The sequence below is a fragment of the Choloepus didactylus genome, chromosome 6 (assembly GCF_015220235.1).
Source record: "Choloepus didactylus isolate mChoDid1 chromosome 6, mChoDid1.pri, whole genome shotgun sequence".
NCBI lineage: Eukaryota > Metazoa > Chordata > Mammalia > Pilosa > Megalonychidae > Choloepus > Choloepus didactylus.
Window position 1 is genome coordinate 131,689,145 of NC_051312.1, and position 27,018 is coordinate 131,716,162.

The following is a 27,018-nucleotide window of genomic DNA, read 5'->3' on the forward strand; positions in this document are numbered from 1 at the left end:
CCCAAAAGAGGCTGAGGAGTTGCTGGATTACCTGTGATCTTTGTTTTTTTTTTTTTTTTTTCACCTAAAAAGCATCTGCAAAGAATACCAATCTTGGATGCAGCTCTGATGATGGAATTTAAAGAGATAATGTATAAGAAGGCACCTAGCTCAGTGGTTGGCACTGAATACTTGTTGCTTGAATCTAAATCTGAACCCCAGAGAGGGGAGGAAGTCTTCTTGTAGTGGGTAGCTTCTAAGCTGAACTCCTAAGAATATTTTGACCAGTAGGATGCTGCCTTTTAATGAAAATGCCCCCACCCCCCCATAGTCAGTCCTTCTTGCACATGGCTCGTCTGATATTGACTTTTAAACCAAATTGATTATCCTGAGCCCTCTTGGAAACATAAAAACCAAAGTGCAAACCTTCCTTGGCTTCCATGGTTTGCCCAAGCCAAGAGCCAGGAGGTCTCACAGGTCACTGGCACTGAGCGCTGGCCATCAGCTATGGTTTCTGAGCAGGTGGGAGAACATAAAAGCCCAATATTTTGCCACTAAGTGTCTCAACCCTGTACTGCTGAGCTAATTCTTTCCAATTGCCTGTTCCTTTCTCACACCATAACTTAAGGGAGCAGAGATTTTCTATCCCCACTGCTTACATAACAGCAGTGAGGATTTAAAGCAGAAAATGGCAAGGACTTCCAGATAGAAAAGAAGAGATTAAAATAGAATGGATGCCGGGGCCAGCCCAAGAATCTTTTTCAGATGGATCCAAGATTGGGAGAGGCTATCAATTACCATCTACCCAGGGTAGGTGCATTGTGAGATCTCCTTATAAGATTTCATCTAGACCCAAGATTTACTAGGGACAAAGCTGGGAAACAGTGTCCTGCTTAACTTAAGAAGCTGCTCAGTGTGGTCAGGCTCAGAGGCAGTCCCTTTAAAGGGCATCTTTTATTTCTGCTACCATTTAGTAAAGGGAGGCACTGGGCTGGGAGAATCATTTGACAAGTGGGGTCATGAAAGTGGCAATTGCTTGATCCCAGGTGTCCAGAAAGCCTCCCTGTGAAGGCAGACAGAAGTGGAGATAGACAGGGCTGAAGGGTCACTCCATTAGGAGGCTGACAAGGCCAGTTGTCTTCTGGAGCCTCTGGAAGGGGGGATGCTGCTGTGATTGGCCTGAGTCTTGGTATCATGGTGCTAGGGTGTGTTGGGACAAAGGATAAGAGCAGCAGCAAGGAGAAAGGGATCTGCGTGCAAGTGAGAAAGGGGCATCTTTGGCTCAGATGTGGTTTCTGCTTGAAGCATAGAAACTGCTAACTTTGGGCAGGTACTCTGCCTTGTGCTGCAATTGTGCCAAACAGAGTTGAGTGGTTGGCTGAAAAAAAAAAACAAACCCACTTACTTATTTGCATGTGGCATTTGCATCTCATTTACATACTATTCACTTAATGTCAGATGCAGGCAACTTCCTAGCTCCTGTTCCACACCCCTCCAATTTAGTGAAAATCAGAGCACAGGATTTGGAAATGGGCAGACCCCGATTCTAATCTAGCCTCCTCCACATAGCTGTCTTCTGAGATTAAGCACATCTGTAATCACTCGTACTCTCATCTGTAAAATGGGAACACTGCTACAATGCAAAGAATACATTAAAGTCAGTACAAAGCACCTGGCACAAAAGCAGGAACTCAAGAAGACTTGTTGGTTCTGGTCCTGGCTCTCTCTTGATGACTTCCACATCAATTTAGGAAAATTTTGCAGCCCTGGAGTCCCTATTTAGTGTTTTCCTTGGAAGTGATGAACAGCCAGTTGCTTCTTCAAATTCTCCACTTTTTTAGTCACGTATCCTAGCTGAATTTAGAGCAAGGAAAAGGGACCAGTGTTCCTTTCTGGTATTTTCCTGTGGGCTTTTCTCACTCATCTGCCCCTTCCTCTGAGGTCTCATCCCCAAATGGTCCTGCTTTTCCTGCAGACTCTCTGCTAGCCTCCCAGTAGCCCGATCCCCAAAGCCCGGGGGGACATCATCAAATCCCTGTCTCCACCAGTGTCCATGATTAGACCTGAACCAGCTGCCGAAGGTCCTGGGTCATCTTCGAAGAAGCCCTCGCTTCTTCATCCAAACAGCATCTTGGCTTTTCTCCAGGCATTACCTTCAGAGTTCAGAGTTTGAGTGATGCACAGGGAGCACTGCTAAATCTCCACTCTGCGTCCTGAGCAGCCACTTCTGTGAAACTCCCCTTCCACCTCCTCATCTCTTTCGTCAGCCATTTTTGATGTCTCTATCTCTCTGAAGCAAGGGCAAGGGGTTGTAAAGGACAATAGTAAGCATGGCTAACACTTGAGTAGCACTTACTATGTGCCAAGTCCCACTCCGTGTACATTACCTCCTTTAATCCTCACAACACCCCTGGGGAGTAGACATTATCATCATCCCCATTTTATAGATGAGAAGGAGAAGTTAACTAACTCATCCAAGATCTCACAGCTAGGAAGGGTGAAGCCAGGATTATAAGCTAGGTGGTCAGCTCCAAAGTCCATGCCCTTAACTACTTGCCATCATGGATCAACAGAGGGGAAATGGGTGCAGGATGAAGAGCAATTATTCTTGATGCTTTTCCAGTTGGGGATAAGGAAGAGCAAGTTAAGTTGGAGGAAGTGGGACTAGGTGAGACATCAAGTAGAACTTCCCATTTCAAAGAATTAACAGCATGGCCAATACTGTCATATCCTGGCATCAAATTGTCGCTCTCTTGGGGCCTGCAAAAACCATGTGTCTGTCAGCATGGAGGAGAGGGGTTGTCCACAGATGAGGAGTTGGGGCTGAGGGAGAGGATTAAGGACTGCTGGAAGGCATCAGAGAATGACTATTTATTGAGTGTTATATATAAGGCACTTTAATAAGAATTTTCTGAGATTCTTTTTCCTGCAAGGTGCTATGCCAGGGACTGAGGGAGACAGGCTAGGGAACCTCTTTGGGTCCTTTCCAGGTTCAGAAGACCATAAAGTCTCATAGTGGGGCAAAGAGAGGGCAGACTATAAAGCCATCACCTTGTTCTCTCGCTCCTGCCATGATGTGATCCAGATCTTCTGCCCAGATGTTCATCTTAGGTCTGAGAGCCCCTGCCCCTCAGCCGGGACAGCCCTGCAGTCTCTGCAATCTTAGTCCCAGACCTCCTCTCCCCAGGGGTTTGCCCAGAAGGACGTCCCTCGCCAGCAGAGAACTCTTCCCGAGTTCCCTCTGAGGACTCACCTGAGACTTGTTGGACTGATTTCCAGGAGTGTTGAGTGTCAGTTCTTTCTAACCCTGTCAACTAGTCATAAGTTTACAGGGGAGCCATTCATTCACTTAGTCATTGGTTCATTTATTCTACAATCAGTTATTAATAGTCTCATATGTGACAAACTCTGTACTAGAGCCGAGGGATACAGAGATGCAAGAGTTCTCTATGTTCCTGCTTTCAGGGTCCACTGTCTAGTAGGGGAGACAGACAACTTTAGAGTGGTGGGAACCATGTCCCCATGTCCCCAGACCCATCCTGGTTTAGGGGAGCAACCTGGAAAATCACTTCCTTGATCAGGGTCCCCTGCTGGTCCTGTATTTTTGGGATGGCTATCTTTGCCATCCATCAAACCAGTTAATTAATTAATTACATTTACTTTATATTCTGGGAGTTTGGGCGTTTTGAAGGCAAAAATTCAAATGTATGCAAATCAGCACACAAATTTATGCAAAGACAACATGGAAATATGTCCCCGGATTTCCAGGGGGAAAAATCTGGAGGCCTTAGCCAGTCCCCCAAGCAGGCTGCCTGTCCCCAGGTCTGTCCTATCTTCCCTTTTGTTTGGGTTCTTAATCTCTGCTGGGCTCCCTGCCTGGCCACTCTGAGGTCAGTGAGGTAGGTGGGCAGGTGGCAGGCTGGCCAGCCAGCCGTTATCTGGAAACCTCTCAGCCTCCCAAGCCACCAGAAAACTCCCTCACTACCTATAATCGGCTTTCATTTGAAACAATCAAGAGATTTCCTACCACTTTCCCCTATGACCAGGTCTCATAAAACACCCAGATACCGAGTTTCAGGATTGGAGCTTGGCTTGACGAAGGGACTTAACAGAGAAGGTTGGCAATGTCTGCTTGTTGTTATCAAAAAATAAATCCAAACCGTTTTATTGACCATCTTCTGCATGCATAGCCTTGGTTACCTGGAGAGCTGGGAGAATAGGGTTGGAGACGGGGAGTGAGGGTTGGGAGGATTGCAGAAACTCTGGCTTTGCAAGGTGAAGTTGCCCAGCAGGTGTCATGGTGATAAACAGCCTGTCTCCTGCTCTGGACAGGAAAACTCATGGAAACAGCATGGTGGGAGGAGGGGCTGTGGAGGGCAGAGGTGGGTGGGGACAGCACCAGCAGGAGGATTGGCTTCGTCAACTTGCAGAATGTCATCAGGTAGCCTGGAGCTCTGCAGAGTCAGAGAGCAATGGTAAGCATGGACGACGCAGACTCAGGGCTCAGCCAGGGTTGCAGAAGACAATGGGAGGGAGCGCTGACCCAAAGGAGGACCTGGATACCTGCTGACATCTCCATCTCTCACCAGGAGAGGAAGGATGAACATGATGTCCAGGTCTGTGCATTGGCATACCAAGCACATGTGCTATCAATTTACCAAACAGGCCAGTCTCTCAAGAAAACGTGTAAGCTGAAGGCTGCCTGCAGGATTTGATTCAGGCTGAACGCAGAGAACTTCCGGAGCGTGGGTATTGTGAGTCGCTAGAACAGGTGCCTGAGAGGGGATGTGAAATCTTCCCCTGGAGAGCCTTGGAAACAAATTTGATACCCATTTGTTGTGGGGGAGAGGAGGCACAGCTCTGTCTGGAGGCAGGGGGATGGACTGGATGACTTCGGGGAGCCCAAGCTGATGAAGGATAGATCTACCCAAGTAGATATACATACAGTGTCTACTTGCCTGCTCATGTGTGGCCATGTCCAAAGACAGAGCTCAATCTTTCTCACTCTTTGCCTTCTTCCTTGCGATGGGAGTCTCAACAGATCGGGGGGTCAAACCATCTCCTGCAGGATGAAATGGAGCTCTGTTTTGTCCAGTCACTCACGGCCTCTTCCTCCTCTGGGTGGATGCAGAGCATCTCCCCATCTCTGGGGGCAACCCCCTCCCAGCCAGCAGTGCTGGGCAGCCTCATTGCCATTCCGGCCAGAGCCTGGGACTCAGCCCTCTGGAGGGGCATGGGGGCAGCGTTCTGGCAAGCAAGCATGTCAGAGTGGCTCTGGCGTTTCCCTAGAACAATTCAAATTGCTTTTTTTACACCTCACTGCACTATGCCAACCCTGATTCACATTATTTGTGCACTCGCTAAGTGTACATTATCTGATCCGTCACCCTGTAAAATGCTGCGAGAGGAATCCATGGCTCCTGTCTGCTGCTGACTGTGGGTCAGGCACAGAAGTCTCTGAACAAATATTTTTGCAAAATGGGAAGGAAGGAATAAACCCAATGCCACCCCCAACAATAGTCCCCAATGGCCGTGGGCTGGGAGAGAAAGTCGATGCCTGCCCCAGTAACTCGGACTCTTCCTGGAGGAGGAAGCTCAACCAGAAAGCCCCAGCACCTTCTCTTCCTGTGGCCTCATTTCTGTGTCACATTATTTAACAGGAAGAGACAAGCAGGAGGAGAAATGAGTCTTTGAACCCAGCTATGCAGATTTCCTCTGGCTATAGCTAACAGAGCTGGAAAGAACTGGAAGCAAGGGGTAGTGTGTATTTGTGTGTGTGGGAGGTGGAGGGGTTGTGAAGGGAGCTAAAAGGACAATACTCTGTGTCTTGCATATCTCAGCTTCTCTAGGGGGTGAAGAGGACTCTGTCCTCTCCAGTCCAAGGTGCTCTGCAAAAGTGACCTTCATGCTCAATGTGACTCATCTGGGGGCTTTGCCTAACTGGCTGCCAGCTTCCCCTACTGGGCCCTGGAGATAGCTTACCTCTGGGAAACCCAACTCTTCCAGAGTTATTAGAAAATTGTTGGATTCTTGCTTTTGACCAGATACCATTCTGCCCGTCCGCTTCTCACTCTTACAATCTGTGTAAATGGGACACTTCTTTGTTCTTGGAGATCTCACTCTCTCCCAAACGACCCCTGGAACTTTGGCAGTCTATGCCATTGAAGAGCGGGGTCGTACTTCCAAATGGGAACAGCTAAGATCTCCTGTAGGCTGAATGGGGGCCCCTGTTCAAATCTGAAAGTGGATCTCTGCAGGGAGAGCTTCAGGCTCTTCTTCACGTTCAAGACCCACTGACTTTTCTCCGCAGGAATCCAGGTTTCCTGCTCTGCCTCAGCTCTCAGCATGATTGATTCACTGCCTGCGTATGGAGAACACGCAGGGTGCATAAGCCTGCTATACTGGGGACTGTGGGATGGAGGATGCAGAACAAGAGAAAGACCTGGTCCCTGCCCTGGGGTTGCTTATGATCTGTTTGGATTGACAAATAGCTATCAGTTCCCAGCTGTTCCTGATTTGGCTCCAGCCCCAGGGCTCCTGAAGGGCATTACGCTGCAGTGAAGCCCAGGGGTCGCCCAGCTGAGATCCACGTTTCCTTTCTTTTGGCAGGAGCCAGCAGCTTCCACATGGGAGCCCACATCTCAATGAAAACAAGAAATCTGATGCCTGACTGACAACTCATTTTCTCAACCTTCATTCTGGAGAAAGGCGACTTTGTGTTCCAGCTGCCATATTGTGGCCGCAACCTCTGATGCACCATCAATTAAAAACAGCAATAATTATGCATGGGAAGAAAGCCACAGATAATAGGCTTCCATTAGATTAAGTAGTTATATGAATAAAAAAAATAAAACCTATACTTCAGCTAATTAAGCCCACTCACCATCTGATTAAGATGTGTTGTGAGACCATGGAAATTACCAACCACTAACTGTAAGTAATCCAGCACAGACGGGAATTAATAGCATATTCCCTGGCATGGAGATAATGGATCTCCATGGAGGTTAATCAGAATCATTAGTAAGCACTGACAGGATGGACAGTACCAAACATCTGGTACCTAACACTGGGGTCAGGGCAGGTCATGCTCCCAATAAAAATGGCTTGCCCCTTCCACTGCATCTACTGAGATGAGCTGCTGAAGAGGGATGCATGTGCTGACCTCTTGAGATGCCATCAGTTTTGAGGTTCTATTGGTGTTCTAGACCTCCTCTCTGGGCTCCAAGGAGCTGAAGAGGAACTGTGACCCAGCCAAAGAGCATGGAATGAGAATCTAGCTGCCCTGCCTTGCAGGGATCCCTGCAACCACAGCGCTTCAAGGATACCTGGGAACCCAAGCAGTGGGTGCCTGGGAAGGCTGCATGCCCACCACCGAGAGCTGCACTCTTCTGGGGGCATGGCTTGGGTTACCATGGAAACCAGGTCTCTGGAAGGCTTAGGTCCTAGAGTGTGGCCTGGCCGACACGGCTCAAGGCTATTGTTCGGGGGGCTGAGAATCAAGGGCAGACCCCAGGGACAGCCTGGGAGGAGGAGCTATGGGGAGAAAGATGAGTACAACTGCTGCATGGGGAGTGAAGCAGGACCTGAGGAGCAGGAGTTGGCTGGTCAGAGCGCTCTCAGACCAAGTGTGTCCAATGCCCATTTAGCAGCTACTCTCCAGCCGTCTCTGTCCTTCGGAGCAGCTGTGAGGAGAGCACCAGGGCCTTGCCTTCTAATTACCACTAATTAGGTAAATGCTGAGATGATCTCTCTCTCCCTTCCCCTTCTCTCCCTCCCCCACGAAAGGCAACTGAGAGATACAGAGAGAGGTCAAAAAGAGACTTTTCCAAATGGAGACAGCCTCAGATGACAGGGCTTGAATACCAAGCAGCCACTGCCCAAGGGAAGGGGAGAGTGGGATGTAGGGCAGCCGGGCTTTAAGAGTGAGGTCAGCTCTCAGGGAGGCACTGAAAGAGGAGGGCAGAAGCAGGACAAGGTGGGGGCTGAGGTCTGGGGCCCACATCACCTTCCCAGCCTGGGTTCCGTTCTCCTCCCCTTCTGTCTTGTTTGGAAGGGAAGTAATAGAATCAGTCTTCTGAAGGTTTGCTCCTTGAAGGAGTCATAAGACTTGGGATCTTGAGCACCTGGGTCTCTCCCTGTTCATGGGATTGGTTCCTCACAGGGTGATCTGGCTGGGAGGGCAGGCCTGCTCCGGCTATGTGCAAGGTCAAATGCACAGTGAGCACCAAGGGGGAGTCTCAGGACAAAGACATGGTGGCTTTCCTTTCCCCTAGGCTGTGGTTGGGAACCAATCTCCATGCCTGAGGCAGTCGTGGAAGATCATGGATTTTAGGTTTGTGACAATAAACTGGTTTAGAAAAGGAACTTTTTTGTTTGTTTTCATTTTTCTTTTTAATAGATATCATGTCTTTATCTTCCCTATATCTTTGTAAAGCTGGGAGGTGAAAAGAGAATGACTAGATCCTTTTACAGGTGGAAAAACAGGCCAAGAGCAGAGAAGTGGCTTCCTTTGGGTGCCTGTTCCCAGAGTCGACTTCAGAGCCAGGAAAAAATCCCAAAGTGTCTGAAGTTCTAGACAATCTACCCTTAATCCATAATGTTCAGAAAAATATTGCTTTGGTTTTAAATTATGCAAATAAAGCATGCTTATTTTTTTTAAAAAATATTCGAATAGCGCAAAAGAGTTTAAAGTAAAAAAGCTAAAGTCCCCAAGTCCATGCTTTCGTCTCGTAGGTCCTACTAGTTTTCCTTTGAGAAATCATCCATGTCTATACAAGCGTGCATGTTTATCTCTCTGTATTTTTCTCAAATTAAAAATACTATAATACTGTATTGCAGCTTTACTGCTTCATTTATTTATTATACCTTTATAATTTTTTACAGTTTGCAAAGTGTTTATATTCTCACACTGAGGCTACAAGGTAAGTGAGATGGGCATTATTATCCCCAGTTTTCAGACGAGGAAACTGCAATTCCAAGGTGTTATGGCATCTGTCTAGAGTTATATAGCTGTGTATTGTTGGAGCCAGAACTCAAACCTGGTTTTTTTTGGATTCATGCCCAGTATTCTTTCCACAATAACATCAACAGCAAACACACATAGAGAACTTGGTAATAATGACAGCAAGCACTCATGTAGTAGTTACTAAGTGCCAGGCACCTCTCTAAGTGCTCTCTGTTATCTCACATAATCCTCTATGAGGTCAGTACTGGTATTACTGTTCTCAGTTCACAGAGTGAGAAATGCACACCACAGAGAGCTTAAGTAACCTCAGGAACTAGAGGTGCTGGGTTTCAAACCGCAGAATTGGGCTCTAGAGTCTGTGTTCTTCACTTCTATGCTATGCTGTACCTATGCTATGCCAGGCACTGCTGTATGCTCTCTACACAGGGTTAGCTCGCTCAGTCCTCATGACAACCCTGTATCAAGTACACTGGGCCATGGGGTGTCTTTGCCAAAGTGCCAGGCTCAGAAATAAGGCACCTCCTAACAGCACTGGGATACTTCCAGTGGTACATGACCTACCAGGGAACTGAATAAACCAATTACTGGCACAAAAGGAACACCCAAGCAAATCTTTGCAATGGATAGTAATAATAATATCAGCTATTATTGACTGAGTGCTTACTATATCACAGGTCTGTGCTAAAGGCTTTACAGTCATCTCTTTATTTAATCTTTACATCAACCGTGTGATGAGAGGGATTATTATCCTCATGTTACAGACGGAGAACCAAAGGCTCAGAGGGATTAAATAACTTTCCCAAGGTCACACAGCTATTAAGCAGAAAATCCTGACTTTGTTTCTGCCCAGTGCATATCTTGTTTCCCAGATTGGTTGGGGTATCGATATCTTCTTTCCTTCCCACTCCAAGGCTTGGGGCAGCCCTACCTGCCTGCCTGGGGAGGAGTAGTCAGTGTGTGGCCATAGCTTCTATTTCAGAAGAATAATGGGTCTTGTCACAGATCCAATCTGCTCCCAACTCTCCTGGAAAAGCAACCCTCCAGGCTGTGTGGGGTTATAGGCTGGCTCAGTTGGAGATGGTTGCCAGGGCTTGAGCATCTTCTTCCCTCTTTGAACCCTTACAGCATTTGGGATGCATCTCTTGACACTTGAACTGTCCTGTATTGCAGTTAATTGGGTTCATGTCATCTGCCATACTGGACTGTAGGCACCTCTGCAGACCTCAAAGCATGCAGTAAACATTGTGCATATAATAGGTGCTCAATAAATGAGCTCTCCAGTACCACCCAGACTTGAATTTTGAGGGTCAGACTTTTCTGGCAGAAGCTTCATGTTTGAATCACTCTTCATGAGCTGCCTGCCTCACCAAATATCCTGCCTTCTCATGGTATGTGCTGGAGGAGAGAGACTTCGGGCCAGCCCTCTCTCTGGTGCTTCCAGAAAGGAGGCTTGTCTCATTCCAACCACATGTACTAGGGTAGCAAAGGATGGATATAAGGAGTCCCAGCTTTCTCAGGGACCAAAGGATGTGAGGAGGACCAATACTGCACCCAATACTTTTTAATCCCACTGGCTTTCACTCTGGTCTCATCCTTGTATTCTCAGAACTTCTTCTTTCCATAAAAGTGAAGTCGACCCAAAGGACAAACAGAACTCATCAGCCTACTGATGCACTCTCTAAGGCCTTGGACAGGTGAATTTTTAAGTTCCCTGATTAGTGTAGTTTTCTTCTCTTAAAACACATCCAGCCAGTCATTCACCAATTCCCGTATTTATGCATTCAGTGAGCATCCATGGAGCATCTATGGTGAACCAGCCTCTGTGATAAGCCTTGTAGATTAAGAGGGAAGTGAAACAGTGTCCTTGCTCTTGAAATGCCCACAGATTTACAGGAGAGATAGTTCTTTAACTGGTGCACTGTGAGCACCTCAGAAAGGAGAGTGGGCTGTTTCTCTGGTGGGAGAGACAGGGATGTGTATGAGGAGAGGGTTTACAGAGGAGACAATGTATGAGCTGTGTCTTGAAGGATCAGTAGACCTTTGGCAGACAGACAAGGCTGAGAAAGGCATTCCAGGTAGGGGAGCAGCACCGGGTACAGGAGCAGCATAGAAGGGAGGGGATGAGGCAGCCTGGGGCATCCCAGAAGCTGCAGGTAGTTCCAGTGACTGGAGCACAGGGTGTGAAGAAGGCTCAGGGAGAGATGAAGCTTCAGGGGCAGGAGGTATCCAATTCGCATGGGGTCTTGCTCACTCTACAGAAGAGTTTTAGGGAACGCTGGGTGCTGTATGAGAAGTTAAGCCCAGGAAAGCCCACTGGGGAATCTTCCAGGAAAAGAGGCATTTAAGTCATGATAGATGTTCTCCTATATGTGTTGGCATGTTGTTGCAGGGGTCAGGGCGTTGGACAAAAAGATTTCCGAGAGTATTACACTACTGAATTTAGTGATCCAAAGATGGTGGATCCCTAGCCTAAGAATTAACTGGGTCCCTAGCTTGGGTCCAAGAGAGGAGATGTTGAAGGTGCCAACTATATTCAGTAGGGGCTGGTTGTTTGTGTTGGTGGTGAGGCATCCAGTAGCTTAGGAATAGCAGCCAGTCACATGCTAGAAGAACCACCAGCTCAAAAACACCCGGACACTTCAGGACAAAGCAGCTAAGCGAGTCACCTCTGGTTTTCAACTAGGGAAGAAACAGGAAACCTGCTGAATGTGAAACATTGCCAACCTGAATCATTAGGAGATACCTGGGACTATCAGAAATGTAGCTAAGAGAAGGGGTGGAGCCTGGACTTGAGCCACAACACCTGATTCTGGATCTGGTTCATTCATTTCCCAGCTATGTAACATGGGAGAAAGTGCTTAACTTCCCTGAGCCCATTTTCTCATCTGTAAAATAGGGATGACAAGACTCCACTTTGCTTACTTTTTATTAGAATTTCAGGAATATCCAAAATAAATAAGATATGGTAGGTGATTACAGCTATGAGGCATCGTCATCATTCTGAGCCACATTATTGGGTGCCAACAAGGGTTATGGGCTGGAAATGATGGGATGGAGGCAGCTTACAGAGCAGGGCAGGGAAGGTGCAGGAAGGGAGGAGATGGAGGTGAGCTGTGATTCCAGGGCACAGACACGGGTGGGAAACCACCAACCCTTGGGGGTTAGGTGTAGAAATTTACTTGGAGGCTGCTCTGGGATACAAGGGGGGCAGAGCCAGGTTGCGACCCCGTGAGGGATGACACTGCTGCCATTGTGTGACTGCCCCTTTCCCAGACTGGGACCTATCTCAGTAGGCAGATGGAGCAGTGATCCTTGAGTGTTCCTGCCATGCCTGCAACAGAGCACCAAATCTGAATTGAGGGAGGAAAGCTTGGGTCTGGGACCTGCTTCTGCCGGTTTCCTCATCGGTGGCTCCAGAACAATACCCAACTTACCTAGGGGGCATTGAATGTGAAAGTGCTGACAAACTCCTCATTCTTGCATTGCCCTGCTCCGTTTGGGAAGCTACAGGATGGTGCTGTCATCACCAAAAACTTGCAGCTGTTCTCACCAATTCTGGGCCTGCGGGACCTGCCCATCCACCCAAGACACTTTGTTGTTCACCAACCGCGGCCGCCCAGTACGCCTGTAAAAGCTAAGAATACGTTATAAAACTGCTGTAAGGTTTTATGAGCCCTCTTTCCCAGGGACTGATCTTGGGGCTGTGAATCATACCAGCGTCTGTTAGTGGGGCGCAGAGCATGGGGCTGGGAGGGGGAGAGCAGATGGGACAGGGTGAGGCAGCTGCAGGAGGCATGGGAGCCGCAGGACGGTGCTGCCTCGAAAGGGTTCCAGCTCTGGGTGACCTTGGCTGGCTCTCCTGCCCCCTTGGTTGGGCCATTCAGTCTGGGCCCAGAAACGAGAAGGAAAAAGAAAAGGAGTGTGTGTATGTGTGTTTGTGGGGGGGTGGGGGAGTGGAGGTAGATAAGGACTTAGTGGTGCAGTGTAAAAGCTTGGAGTCAAGCAGACTTGTTACAGGCCTCATGTCCTCCATTCTCTAGTTGCATGACTAGCACAGGTCACTTAACCTCTCTGAACCTTAATTTCCTCATCTGTGAAATGGAGATAATAATAGTACTAAGCTTATAGGGTTGTTTGGAGGTTAAATGAGATAATGAATGTAAAGTACTTAGCAAGGTGTCTGGCACAAAGCGCTCAGTATATGTTAACTCTTTATTTTCAGTGTTTAGTAAATAGTAAATGTCCAATTTGCTGAAGGATAAGTGAATTAATGAATGAGTGAATGCACAAACTGAGATAGTTGAAGAAGAAAAAGAGAAAGAAAAAAGTGTAGCTCAAATGCCACCTTGGCCTTGAAGCTTTCTCTTCCCACTCTGGCCTCTGTTTTCCTTACCCACAAATTGAGGGTTTGAGATCAGTTCAACTTCAAGTTCTCTTCCAGCTCTCATATTTGAAGATTCTTCATTCAATACTTAGTTCATTACTTTACCCAATATTTATTGAGCACCTACCATGTGCCAAGCAGTGTTCTGGATACTGTGAACAAAACACACCAAGTCCCGCCCTCTTGAAACTTGCTTTCTATAGGTGGCATAGAAAAAACACATAATAAGTAATGAATACATAAATTATATAATAAGTTAGAAGTTATTAATTGCTATGGAGAGCTATAAAACAGGGTAAGGGGCATGGTGAATGCTAGGGGGAGAATATTACATTTTTAAGCAGGGAGGTCAAGTAGGTCTCCACTGACCTGGTGATCTTTGAGCAAAGACTTAAGGGAGGTGAAGAAGTGAGCCATGCAGATATCCGGGGGAAGAGTAGTCCAGCAAGAAGGAACAGCCATTGCAAAGCCCCAAGGTAGACACTTACCTGGCATGGTAAAAGAACAGCAAGGGACACGCAATCCCATCCTCCCTAGGAGAGAAAACGTGGAATAAGAAATGTGCTCCTCTTAGTTGATCAGGGAAGGACTCCAGCTATGGTTTGTCATCCGTCTTCCTGACCTCTGCATCCTCTCTCTTGCTGTTCCCAGTTTGCTCTTCTGTTTGAGAATAGATGGTGTTAAGGAGGACAAACTGTCTGTGCTTGCTTCTTTTTAAGTGGAATAATTTAAGTGTTAGCAATTCCTCTACTGGGTGGAAATGAAAACCCAAACTTAGGTTGGGCAAGTAAGATTGAGGAGCAGCTGCTAAACATGCATCTTAACCTGGAAGAAAGAAGCAGGCGGGGAAGGTGTTCTGGGCTGGGCAAAGGCAAGGAGATACCAGAGAGCCAGCACTGATTTATTTCTGCCTTGTGCTGGGAAGGGCACTAGACCGGGAATCAGGATACCTAGTTCTGGACTTGCTTCTCTGGACCTCAGTTTCCTCCTCTGTGTAATTGGAGGGTGTTGAACATGGAGATCTCTAAGTTCTGTCTAATATTCTGAGTCTAGTGGGCATGTGTTTATCTTTCCCACAAATCTATAAACTCCTAGAAGGTGAAGACTGATTCACCTTTGTAACCTTGGCATCTGTGTCACAGAGCTCATGTGTGATGAATCCATGGAGGGTTTGGGTCTTGGGAAAGGAGCTTCCCCATAGCCTGGGACCTTTGTCAAGTATCTCTTACCAGAAGATATCTCTAAGCTAAAGCTCTTTGGCTGTTCTGGCTTCAGAGATCCTGCTTGCCTGAGGGTTACACCTCTTCAGCCAAAGGGATCTTCTATGAGGGGGTAGGTGATGGGAAAAAATCAGTTTGTTTACTTTTCATTAACTTCTCTGTGTAGATAGGGAAGGGAGAATGTTAAGAGCGGGTTAGATAGGTGGATAGTCCCAGGTTAGCCTCTCTTCTTCCAAGAGACCCCTGGGCCAATCTGTCTTTCTCTTCTCCCCGTCATCCTCAGATCAGAGCCCTGCCTCCCCAAATGCCTCCCAGCCTCCAGTCCTGGGAGTCTCCAGTCTTGCTCCACTCTCACTTGGAGCCCGGCTGCCTACTGAAGGGGCCCTGTGTTCCTGCCTGCGTCCCCAGGCTCCTCTAGAGCGAGGCTCTGCTGGTGCATGGGATGCCTCGTAATTGTCCAGCTATTGATCTGAGGATGGTCATTCTGAAGCACCCATCGGAGCTCTGTAAGAAAGTGGGTGGTGGGTGGGGGTGGGATGTGGTGATTGCCTATAGAAGAGGATGACTGTCATGTCATCTGTGGCAGTGCAGTGGCCCTCAACTCTGCAAGGCACTCCTAAGATTCCTGGAGATGGAGCCTCTGAACCTCCATAGGAGGGAGGGTAGGGAGGGGGGTGAGGGGTCTCACTCATCATTCTGATTGGTTGGCAAGGTGGGGAGGGGGGAGACCAGGAAGTGGACTCTGCATCCAGGGCCTGCCTGAGGCACCCAACTTGATGAACTGAAAGTGACAATGCAGGCTGGTGCGCCAAGTGCAGAGACTTCCCGTGGGAAAACAGATCCGGATGACTGGGCCACATCTGAGAGGAAAGAGCGCCTGAGCTATTGACTTTAAAAATAATGTATGTAAAGAAAATAATGAAATCTAGCTTCAGCACCTTATTTACATATCCTCAGACCCAAGCAGAGAAATCTCCCCAGGCCCTGGCTCCTCTCCCCAGGAAAGGCTCTGAGATTCAGGGCAAAGATCTCAGGACCTGGGTTCTTCTATGTTCCAGTTACCAACTTGTGAAAATCCTAGGGCCTTCTTTCCATTGTCTGACTGCTGGTTAATTGATTCAAAAATGGGAGGTGGCCTACAGAACTGGGTAGGGGAGAGTTACCAGAGAAAGCAGATGGGAGAAGGTTAGCTGTTGGTGTTATGTTTACTTTTAGTAGCTACTAATAGAAGCATTTTAAAATCAAATGTATAATACAAAGAAGGTTTTTCCACCCTAACCACAGAAGATGATCATGATACTCTCTGTCCCAAAAAGGCAATGAGTGTTTTGGAGAACTCTCTACGCCCCCTGCCCATGCTAGCCAATATCCATCCCACCTGCACTTTCTGTTTCCTAAGACCTTGGACAAATGACCTCCACAGGCCTCAGACAGGGATGATGCTGGGATTGTGATCTCTAAAGCCCTTTTTATATAATTCCCTGATTTACAGACTTCACTGAAATCAACTTTCTTGCTGTCATCCACCACCCTCTCTCCTCCACGCCGGTGCCTCCCATACAGTCCTAAACTTTTTCCTGTTCCTCTCTGGGGGATCTACCTTGGACTTCTGGAAACTTCTCCTTGCTATTCTCAACCACACGCCCCCTTCCCCATATCCTTTGGTCCTTCCAAGTTTGACAAGAGGGAATTGTGTCCTTCCTGCCCACATCTGTCTACCTGTGAATTCTTTAAGTGGCTGGGAGGGAGAAAGGTTCTCATGTATTTTTGGTACCAGAGATAATCAGATAATTGTGCAATTAGCAGTAATTTTATCGCTCCTGTGATTTCCTTTTAACGAGAGCCCCCTCAAAAAAATAAGACTTTTTTCTCTTCTCCTCCCTTGTTGTTGTTTTGTCTGGAGTGTCTGTCATCAGGCGTTTGGTCCGACACCCACGCGCTCCGTGAGGAAGGCGAGGGGGAAGGGAAGGAAGCGGGAGGCAGAACTCCTGGGGGAGAGAATCTGCTGAGCGCGGGCGGCTCTCCTCGGCTCCCCGCCCTGCGCGGGCTGCGGGAGGCCACGGAGCGGGAGGAGGCGACTCCTGTCCCTACAGCGACTCCCTGTGACTGCCCCCCACCCCGTGTCCCCGGGCCGCTGGGGAGGGACCCTCGGGAGAGACACCAGAGGCCGGGAGGGTGGAGCGGGACACTTGGTGATTAGGAGGGAGGGCTCCCCGCGACACGTCGCGGCTGGGATGCAGGGGGGCAGCGTCGAGGACCACGGGCCCAGGCTCGGTCTCGACAGCGCGCCCGTTCCCCTCTCCTCCGCCCCCTGGGCTGCGGCACAGAGGGGGCAAACACCCCCAAGGCCTTGTGCCAGGTAATTAACCGAGCAAATTCACGGAGATTTCCTGTCCTCCCCCCGGGCAGTGCCTGCTGCGTGTTCCCTGATTCGGGGCCCCGACTGTGCAATCAGCGTCAGGTAACCTGCGGGGACCCGTAATTGCTCTGGAGTTGCCTGGGACTTTGCAAGGTAAGCACACTCGGCGCTTCTCCCAGCCCTGGGTGCGCGCCGCGCGCGTGGCGCCTGCCCGCCCTGGCCGCATGCCGGGGGCCCCGGGGACCCATGTGGGGCGAGATCCGATTCCGCTAGGCTGAGACCGAATCTTGGGGCTCAGAGGGCCGGAGTCGGGGAAGCTGGAGGGGAGAGGGAGGAAGGAGGTCAGACAGGGCGACCTGTGGCAGGAGACAGGCCCCCTAACCATGTCCCCGGGGAAGGGGACTTGGGGGGCATGGGATCCTCCTGTCCCTTTCCCTTCGGTGGAGAGGCGCCTCACTGATGAGCCTTGTCATCATCCTTCAAGTGTAATTTTTTTAAATTGCAAAAATCTTACAGAGCTATTAACCTCAAAAGGGTTTAACATATGGCAGACCGAGTCTCCCTCTTACCCTAATTATAAGGCTTGCAGTAATGGGGCTGTCTTTTAAGTTACAGCTGCTGCGCTTTTGGCTTTCGCTAACATTACATCCTATTAAAGAGCTACATTAAATGCATGCAAATTGCCAGAGCAACCGCGCTCTCCCGACCAATGAGGGGGACGGATTGCAGCCGAGGCGGTGATATCGAGGGTCAGACTCACCCTGCTGCGAGCGCCATATGATCTATCAATCAAACTCCTCTCATTAATTAACTAATTCATTAAATATCTTTATATATGAAGGCCCGGCCAGGCGGAACATTGTGTTGACAGGGACGTCCCATCAGCACTTAGCCCTGCGTGCCCCCCTCCCCTCTCGCACAAATCACCCAGTGACTAAGAGAGGTCAACTTCCCAGTGTTTGTGGGGACAGAAGCAACCACTGTGCCTGCTCCTGGGGGTGCCGTCCCCGGGCCTCCTTCCGCATGACCCCCCTCTGTCCACCCCTGGCGTGCCGGTCCTGCTCTCACCAGGGTATTGTTATAACGATCTGTGTATGGGTCTGGTGCCTCCCCTCCTGCTGGCAAGCCCTGGAGGGTGGGACTGGGCTGGACTTCGCTCATGTTGTACCCCCTAGAGGCTAGCACAGCGTCCAACATGTGGCAGATGCTTTAAATGTTGGCGGAATGAAGGGAGGCATGCTGAATTGGACTGTTTTCCTCTCTCCAGGACCCTCAGCATCACTGAGGCCTTCCTTTGCAACGCTCTTCTGGAAGACTGGGCACTTCATGGAGGAGAGGAGGACAGCAATGGGAGCAGATGGCATCCCTGGAGAGGGTGGGGTGGAGGGGTGGCTCATGGGCGGTATTAGAGAAAGGACAGGCTGGGAAGGGAAAGGAACTTCTGAAGTTCCCTGTTGGTGAACAAGGTACCACAATGCCCAGGTCTTTGAAGCAAAGTGTGTGGCAGGGAGGGTGAGGTGATGTCACTCTGAACAATGGAGAGACATTTGGGAATGGATGATGGCTTCCTTAAAAATTTTTAATGCAAGTCATTAAAATTTTTTAATGGCAATTACTATATGTCTCTCCTTTCTTACAGTATCTCATTTAATGCTGACAAAAATTTGGTTATTTTTACTTCCAGGCCACAAGAAAAGAAAAAGGCTCAGAAAGGGTAAGTAACTTGCTCGAGGTCAAGAGGCAGAGACAGCGTTTGGACTTGGGTTTTCCGAATTCAAGACCAATGCCTACTGCTGTGTCATCGGAATACTAGAAAAGAAGAATGACACTTTCCTGATGAGTGGATGTTCCTCTCTCTTCAGTCACCTGCTGTCCCCTTTCTTCTCCTTATTTTGCAGCAGTAGCTTTCGCCACTGCCTTCTCGCAGCTGGGATGGGGCCTCTGCTCCTTGTTTGGGAGGATGGAGGTCACAGCACACCCCATGATAAAGCCCGCCAACGCTTGCCCAAGCTTAGAATGGGTTGGAGTGTTTTTCCATCTAGAGCACCTGCGATGGACAGAGCCAGCTGCTTTATAGCTCTAAGTCCTCAAAGACCTTGAGCAGCTAGATACAAGGAATGGATATGAGATGGGCAGACTCCAAGTCAGCTCCAGGGGAATGGTCCTTTCCCAGACTGTGGAGCCTGCCAGAGAGGGCAGTTACAGGTGAAGGCTTCAGCTCAAAATGAAGAGGCTCCATGCAGGTGTCGGCCCAGGCCCCTGCCATTCAGCTCAAACAAGGTCCCAATCTACCCAAATAAAGGGAGTTACACCGGCAAACTCCCAAAGCCTAGGAATTCCTGGAAAAACACATGCCCAGATTCCATTATGCTCCTTCTCTCTCCTCCTCTTTCTGAATCACTCACTCTCATGCGCTTCCTGAGACATGGGACTAATGGACTTTGGCTGTTAGCTCCCGTAATGTTGGGCACCAACCTCGCCATGGGCCTTTATAGCTTCCTCTGGCCTCCTTGGTTCCCAAGAATAGTTTTGGAATGGGGCATGCTGTGCTAATGGGGGTTAATGGTAACCTCGGAATCAGTTTTCCCTCCCAGAAGAAAATTCCCCCAGCTTAGGCTGCACAGACTGTAATAGTGAAAATGGCTCTAGATTTGAAAAATTGGCACGTTGTAGTCCAACAAGGCAATTTTTGAATTGTTCCATGCAGCTGTGAGCCTCTGGATGCTATGCTGCTCGCGTCCGAAAGCCACAGGATGGAAAGCACTTTCTAGCCAAAAGCAGCTCAGAGGTTTTTTTTTTCTTCTCCTACCCTGCCTGATTTTTTTTTGGTCCATCTGTCTCAAACTCTTGGAGCTTTGGCCCATACCTTAGTGGTTGCTGGAACTACTGGGCAGGAAGACAGAGTCATGGCTCTCTGCAGAACCTCACTCTTGTAGGTCTGAGGGCAGAGGGCCTGGGAAAGAGGATCCCTTGAAGATTGTGGGTCTGCACAGGCAGCAAAAAAAAAGGCAGAGTAGCCCAGAACCCACCAGCCAGGCAGCTTTCCATGGCCAATGTCCAGGCTGGGCAGTTGGGAAGGGCCTTTTCTGAACTGAATGCAGAAAACTCAGAAGAAATGTCTGTAATTATTGGGCAGGACACTTGATTTGGATGAACTGTATTTCCTCTGTTACAAGATGCAATTCATTTTGTCTTGATTATAGAAATGTAAAAGGCAAAACAAAACATCTTAGAATTAAAATATCTGATATATATTTCAAATAATAGAACCACAGAATGTTAGAACTTCTAGGCTGCTTACCAATTGCTTCGTAATTGTCCCCACTGTACAGATGGGGAAATGGTTGCCCAAGGTCACAAATCTGGCTGGTGGAGAGGAACTTGCTCTGGCTTCAATGCTGCACGCCTGTTGGGTGATGACCCACATGGCCAGGAAAGCCTGTCCTATTTCTTTACTCCTGTGGCCACAACTCTCTTCTTTCAGCTTATGAGTTCTCTTCACAGTGGGCCTTATTTGTTGACCTGAGATTAGAACTAAGTAATGTGTTAAAATGGAACATGGGACATGCACTGAACTGGGGTCACAGCCTGATCTGCTAACTGGTCTCCCTCCAATCCATTTTCCACAATAGGCCCTGGGAGCTTTAAAACATCCATAGATCAAATCATTCCCTTACTCCTCAGGATACAGTTCAGGCTCCTTGGTGGTTTGCAGTGAATCATGATAGAACTTATGTGTGTTTCTCAAGCCCCACTTGCCTTCCTTCCTACACCACCCATCCTCCTGCCATCGTACCCTGTGATCCTGCCACACAACTTTTAAAAATTTCCCCAAGTTTGGCTTACCATCATTTACCTCTACACCTCTGCACATGAGATTATGCCCTCAGCCTAGAGATCTCTACACCAACCTGTCCCCCTCTTTCCCACCTCCCTTCACCTTTCTAGTCTCAGCTGAGACACTGGTTTCTCCTTACTGAGCCCCAAGTCTGGATTAGCTGCTCCATCTGAGGACTCCTATATTACCGTTCCTTCCCCTGTGCTAATTGCCTGTTGACAGATTTTAATTTCTCATTAGAACATAAGCTCTGTGAGGGCAGAGCCTGTGGCAGGTACACTAGTTTATGCCCCGCACCTTGCAGACTGCATGGCTCATCACAGGCACTCCATGAACAGTTGAATGAATTATATTAAAAGTGATGCTACGACTCCCACAATAAATAACAATAACAACTGTTATGTACATGTTAAAGTTCACAATTAAAAAAATAATAATAGCTGACATTTATTGAGTGCTGTCATGTGCCAGAAACTATGTGACGTGCCTTAGGTGCATGATCTAAGTTATATCAGTTCTGGTATGATTTGAATGAGTCAAGAGACAAGGGTTCTAATCCCGGCTCTGCCACCAGCTGACCATGGCTTTCAACAATTACCATGGTTTTCTCATCTTTAGAACGAAGGAGAGACAGGGGTCAGACCGGAGTAAATTCCTCGGATCTTTTTGCCAAGCAGAAGGTTTCCATAGGGAGGCAGGAGTCGGTCTATGTGAGCTAAGGGGGAATAAACCCTCAGGACTGAGAGAACCAGCAGACGCAGAGGGTCAGCTTTTCAGGAGAAGAGGGATATGGCAGAGAGACTGGGAGGGCAGCGGGTTGCTCTCTCATGCTGTGGTAGAGCTTCAAAATAGAGGAACCCGCTGCTAGCTGAGTCATTAGCGCTGGTCTCCTCGCTTTAACCTCGGGCATTGTCTGATTTAAGTGTAATAGCTTGTTTGGTGGATTTTGCCTTCTATAGAAATCCCCCCAAGAGTGAAGTGCTGCATTCAGCAGAGAGAGCGCAGGCCTTTGTGCAACTGATGGCCCTGCCTCCGCGGAATGTGTTTGGAGTTGGTTATCAAAGGGGAGGATGAATTAGAGCTTGGGCTGAAAAGAGAGGGAGAGGGGGACCTTTCGTGAGTGGGGCTGAGCACTTAGGCAGCTGTCTTGGGGCTGGGAAGCCCCATAGCTGGCCTTCTTGCCTTTTGGCAAGGGTAGTGCAGTAGGCTGGGCTGGCTGAACCCCGGCAGAGCCCAAACTCTGAGATCCAGCTAGCCCCAAAGGATGCAGCAGGAGGGGTGACAAGTGATGCTCATAACACATTGGTCTCCAGTGCCTGGAGGCGGGGAACTGGGGACTGGTGAATGGGACATTTTCCACCTCTGCCCTGATTGCCTTTCCTTTTCAGCTCAGTTTGGATATTTGCACAAGCCTTAAGCCCTCTCTGTATTTATGGAGATCAAGTTCAGATGGTGCTGCAGGCTCCGAGGGGGCCCTCTAGTCTTGTGGATGCTATTCAGAGCCTTGGACCCTTCTCTTTTTGCCTTCCCCCCATCTTACCACTCTTACCACCTCAACGTGCACTTACAAGTGGATTCTCAAGTGAATTTCATGGAGTGTGCTGGTCAGCCACAAATATGAAGCTCCCAAAATAAAAGATCCTGGGCAATTGCCCCTTCTGTGAACTTGGCTTCTGATGGCCAGATTCAGAGGCCAAGCTGGGCACAGCTGTCAGCTGAGTCACAGGCAGCACTGCCTAAATAATAAATTGCTCTAAGTGCCTAATTTATTCCTGCAAATACACCTCCCTCTATTTTTCCTCTGGGTCTTTTGTCTCCTAGCAGTGTCCCTGAGTTCCCCCTTGACAGTTTCCTATGATTTGGTCTCAGATCAATAGGGGCCATTACTCAAGGAACCAAGGACCTGCCTTTTTTCTGCCCATTAGCAACTAACCCTTAACAACAAAATCTTAGATGCATATCACTTCCCATCTGGAAGGAACCTGAGAGACTGAGCTGAAGACCCATTATTCGAAATATTTTTGGGATGGAGATATTTTTGAGAAGCATCTGAGAATTATGTCCCCTCACTCCAGCAAAACACACATATTCACACGCATACAAAAATTGACCTGTAGTTTCCGGAGGTTCATGTCTTTGAAATCTAGGTATACATCCAACCCTGGCTGTACATGTAACCATGATGTTAGGATTTAACAAATGGTTACGATCACTGAATCAGTATATAGATATTTCTTTTTACTTTCTAGTATATTAGAATAGCCAGAGGGAAATACCTGAAATTTCTGAACTGTAATCCAGCTGCCTTGATCTCTGATAATGATTATATAACTATATAGACTTTATTTTGTGATTGTAAAAACCTTGTGACTGACCCCCATGTGTACCCCTTATCCTGTTTTTCAACTTTAGAGTCTTATGATCACAAAAGACAGCACCTAATGTTTATTAATGAAAGGCCTTGAAGTCAGTCCAGAACTAACCCACCCCAATTCCAAAGCTATCTTGCTAGACAGGGCTGGATCTAACCAAAATTGACCTGACTGACATGTGCAGTAGCTTAAACTTTAACCTATAAGTGACCTATACCTCATTATAATACTAAAATTCATGCCCACCATAAGACCAACATTTTCTTACATACATTCTGTGACTAAGCATGTAATCAATCTGCACATGTCAATAATTAGATCATCTCTAACCTCATCATTTCAAGCTATTGCGCTTATTATCCTAAAACCTACTCTTCTTTTGATAACTATAAATCTGCCAGAGTTACTGCAGTTTGGGGAAACAGATTTTTAGTCCAATAGGCCATCCGAACTCCTGCTTCACACTTGGCAATAAAGTCTTTCTCTTTTTGAAACCCCAGTGTCTCTGGAATTGGTCATTTGCACACATCAGGCAGAGAATCAACTGCTTTTGATCAGTATTACACATTTGAATCACCTGGGAGATTTTATAAAATTCTGAGGTCCAGGCCCATACATCCAGAGATTCTGATTTAATTGCTCCAGATGGTATCTGGGCATTGGTGCCTTTTTCTAAATTTTTCTAGGTGATTCTTATGCAGTCCAGGCGCTAGGGACTCTGAGACCCCTGCTTAAGAACCCCTGCTGTGGACAGCCTTACCTGTGCAGAGAGGCACATAAGAAAGCCAGCGCAGGAGCTGTTGCCGGAAAAGGGTTAGACGCCACAAGCAGATTTATCGTTTTGCCCACTGTGTTTAAAATCCTTTTCTTCTCTTCTCACTCCTTAAGGGGAGCTTCCTTGGCATTCACTTAAAATAATTTAAGCACACCACAGTGGGAAGGGAGCCTGGTTGCCTTGATGTGTTCCTGTCATTTCAAAGAGCTCAATAAAAATTTAGCTTCGGTGCTCGCTCAATGCAACTTCCACGCAGAGGTCTTACGTTGCAAACCAGATTTCTCTTTTCATCTGGTCACCCCCAGGAAAATTGTGTATTTGGAACTCAAACAATATTTTGGGCAAAAAGAATTTCTCATTATATGTGGTGGGGAAGGCCAATGAGAGGAAAGTGCTGAGAAAAGATTGAGTGACATTTCTATTTGCTGGTTTGACTTTTCCACCAGTGGAAGCCATGCTTTGGAGCTGCCGGAGAACCTCAGCTTCCTGGTGTGGACTGGAAATGCCAGGACCCTGGAAAAAATAATTTGGAGGAGCAAAATGTGAGTGGGTAGAACGGATTTGAAGTCAGTGTGACCTCAAATTGATATCGCTGGTAACAATGAGTACAATACAGGGGAAGAGTTTTGTGTTTTTCACAAGTCTCTCTAGGGAAGAGATTATCTGAATTCTAGATTCTCACAGAAGGGAATTCAAAATTCACTTTGATCTCCCTTCTTTGATGGGAGAATCCCCTCTCTAATGTCCTGAAACCAATTAAAAATTTAAATTGATTAAAAACAGAAAGAAACATGTTTTGAGCCCCAACAATGTCTGGGCACTTGGCAAGTTGTCTGGGGGTATTGGATAGAATACCTGCCCTTAAGTAACATACAGTCTCCTGGAGGATCCCAACAGCTCAAATGCCAGGAATACAGCGATGGGTGCTGTGAAGGCAAGGGCTGAGGGAAAGACCATTAACCTTGACTGAGAACCCATTAAGTGCCAGGTACTTTTCCCCAAATCACCTCTTTTAATCCTCACAAAACCCTTAAAGATAAGTCCTATTATCATCACCCCCTTTTTTTTACAGACAAGGAAACTGATGTTCAGAGAGATGAATTGGCTTTCTCAAGGTGACAGAGCCAATAATGAAATAGTCAGGATTTTAACCCAGTATGTCCTAGGCTCATGTTCTGATTTCTTTAACAAACCACTCTCCTAAGAGGACTTCAAAAAGAGTAAGGTCTGGCTCTTTTTAACAATTATTATTATTTTTTAATGAGAGAAGTTGTAGGTTACAGAAAAATCATGCAGAAAATACAAAGTTCTCATAAACACCCCCCCATACACACAGTTTTCCCTATTATTAACAATTTGCATTAGTGTGGTAACTTTGTTACAATTGATGAAACAATATTGTTATAATTATACTATTAACGGTAGTCCATAGTTCACTTAGGGTTCACTCTTTGTATTATACAGTCCTGTGGCTCTTTTAAAAAATTTTTAATTCTAGTAACATACATACAACCTAAAATTTCCCCTTTTAACCACATCGAAGTATATAATTCAGTGGTGTTAATTACATTCACAGTGTTGTGCTACCATTTCCACCGTCCAGTGGAGGTGGATTAAGGAGCCGCCCTAGATGGGTTTCAACTGGGAGAACAATGGTGTCAGCCCCTTCACTTGCAAGCCAAAGGAGGCTTGCAACTGAAGGAGCAAGTCTTATAACAAAATAGAACTCAGGGCACTAGGAGAAGTTGCAGATGAATGGGGGAAGATGCCAAGTTTGCTTTAAACCTAAACCTGTATTAAACAAGAGTGGAAAGCAACCCAGAGCCTGAAGAGCAGACCCGGGAAATAGCCATTTAGTTGTGTGCCTGGCTTTTCTCTAAGTGGCTGCTCTTCTTCCTTGACCCTTGTGTCTTGGGATGCCCCATCTCCATGCTGCCTTTGACAACTGTCCTACCAACTCTTCTGAGCCTCTTTCTGAGCTCCCACATACCATCTACAGCTCCTTCCCCAAATGGCCAGAGCATGAGGGTCTTGGGTCTCTGTCTAAGCAACTGATGGGTCCTCTTTGGGGAGGCTGGGTGTGAGGGATAGGTGAGCAGAGCCCCCAGACTGTGAGAACTAAGAAGGAAAGAGGAGGGTTGGGCTAAAAGTGGTAAGTAGAGTAGAAAACAAGTGCTGTGCTTTGGAGGAGAAAACTGATGAGTGATCAGTTTGTGACTTCGAAGGGCTTCAGGTTGCCACAAGAATCCTTCCATGTGGAACCCAGTGCCCTTCTGAATTCACCGCCTGTGCCTGATAGAGTGCATGTGGCATCGCAGGGTGTGTGGTGGATACCAGCTCCCTGCACTGAGAAGCTGCTAGAAGGGACATGAAGGAAGGCTGGATGGCCTCTGGTGAGCAGGGAGGCTCAACCTGGAGCCCCTGAGCCCTCCTCCATTCAGTACCACCCTGCCTGTCGGCTGCATTGCTGCTGCTGCCACCACCAATATAGTTCATTCTGATGGTTCCCTGAGTTATGCACTGGGGATTCCTACCAAAGGAGGCTTGCAACTGAAGGGGCGAGTCTTATAACAAAATGGCCAGCCTGCTGTCAACCAGGTGCTCTGCCTCTGCAGAATGGACTCCAGACAGGTTGCAGTGTGATAGGCTGCAGCCTGCCTGGGCTTGGCAGAGGGTCCTGTGGGCAGACAGAGTCAATTAGCCAGAAAAGTTCCACTCAACCTCCCCTGCTGCTCACAGACCCTGCCTGGGCCCCTGCAGTCTTGCTGCCCCCTGCCAAAGTACTGGAGGCCTGAGCTGGAGCCAGCTGCCTGCTGACCCTGTCCTCAGGCATGTCCAGTGCTGCCCATCCCAGGGGTCGGCCTTCTGCCCTCATCAGCTCTAGGGCACTTGGCCAATGGATTGCTGTCTCTTTCCTTACAGACATCATGATCCTCAGATAGGAGGGACATCAGCAGGTTGCCTTGTTTATCATGTACCACTAGACAGGTACTCTCTCACCCTTTTGTGGGACATAGCATCCCACATAGTCCTCATCTTTGTCCATCACATGTCTTAGTACAGTTGAGGTGTTAAGATCTGGATTCTGGAATCAGATATGGATTTGAAGCCTGGCTCAGCCACATG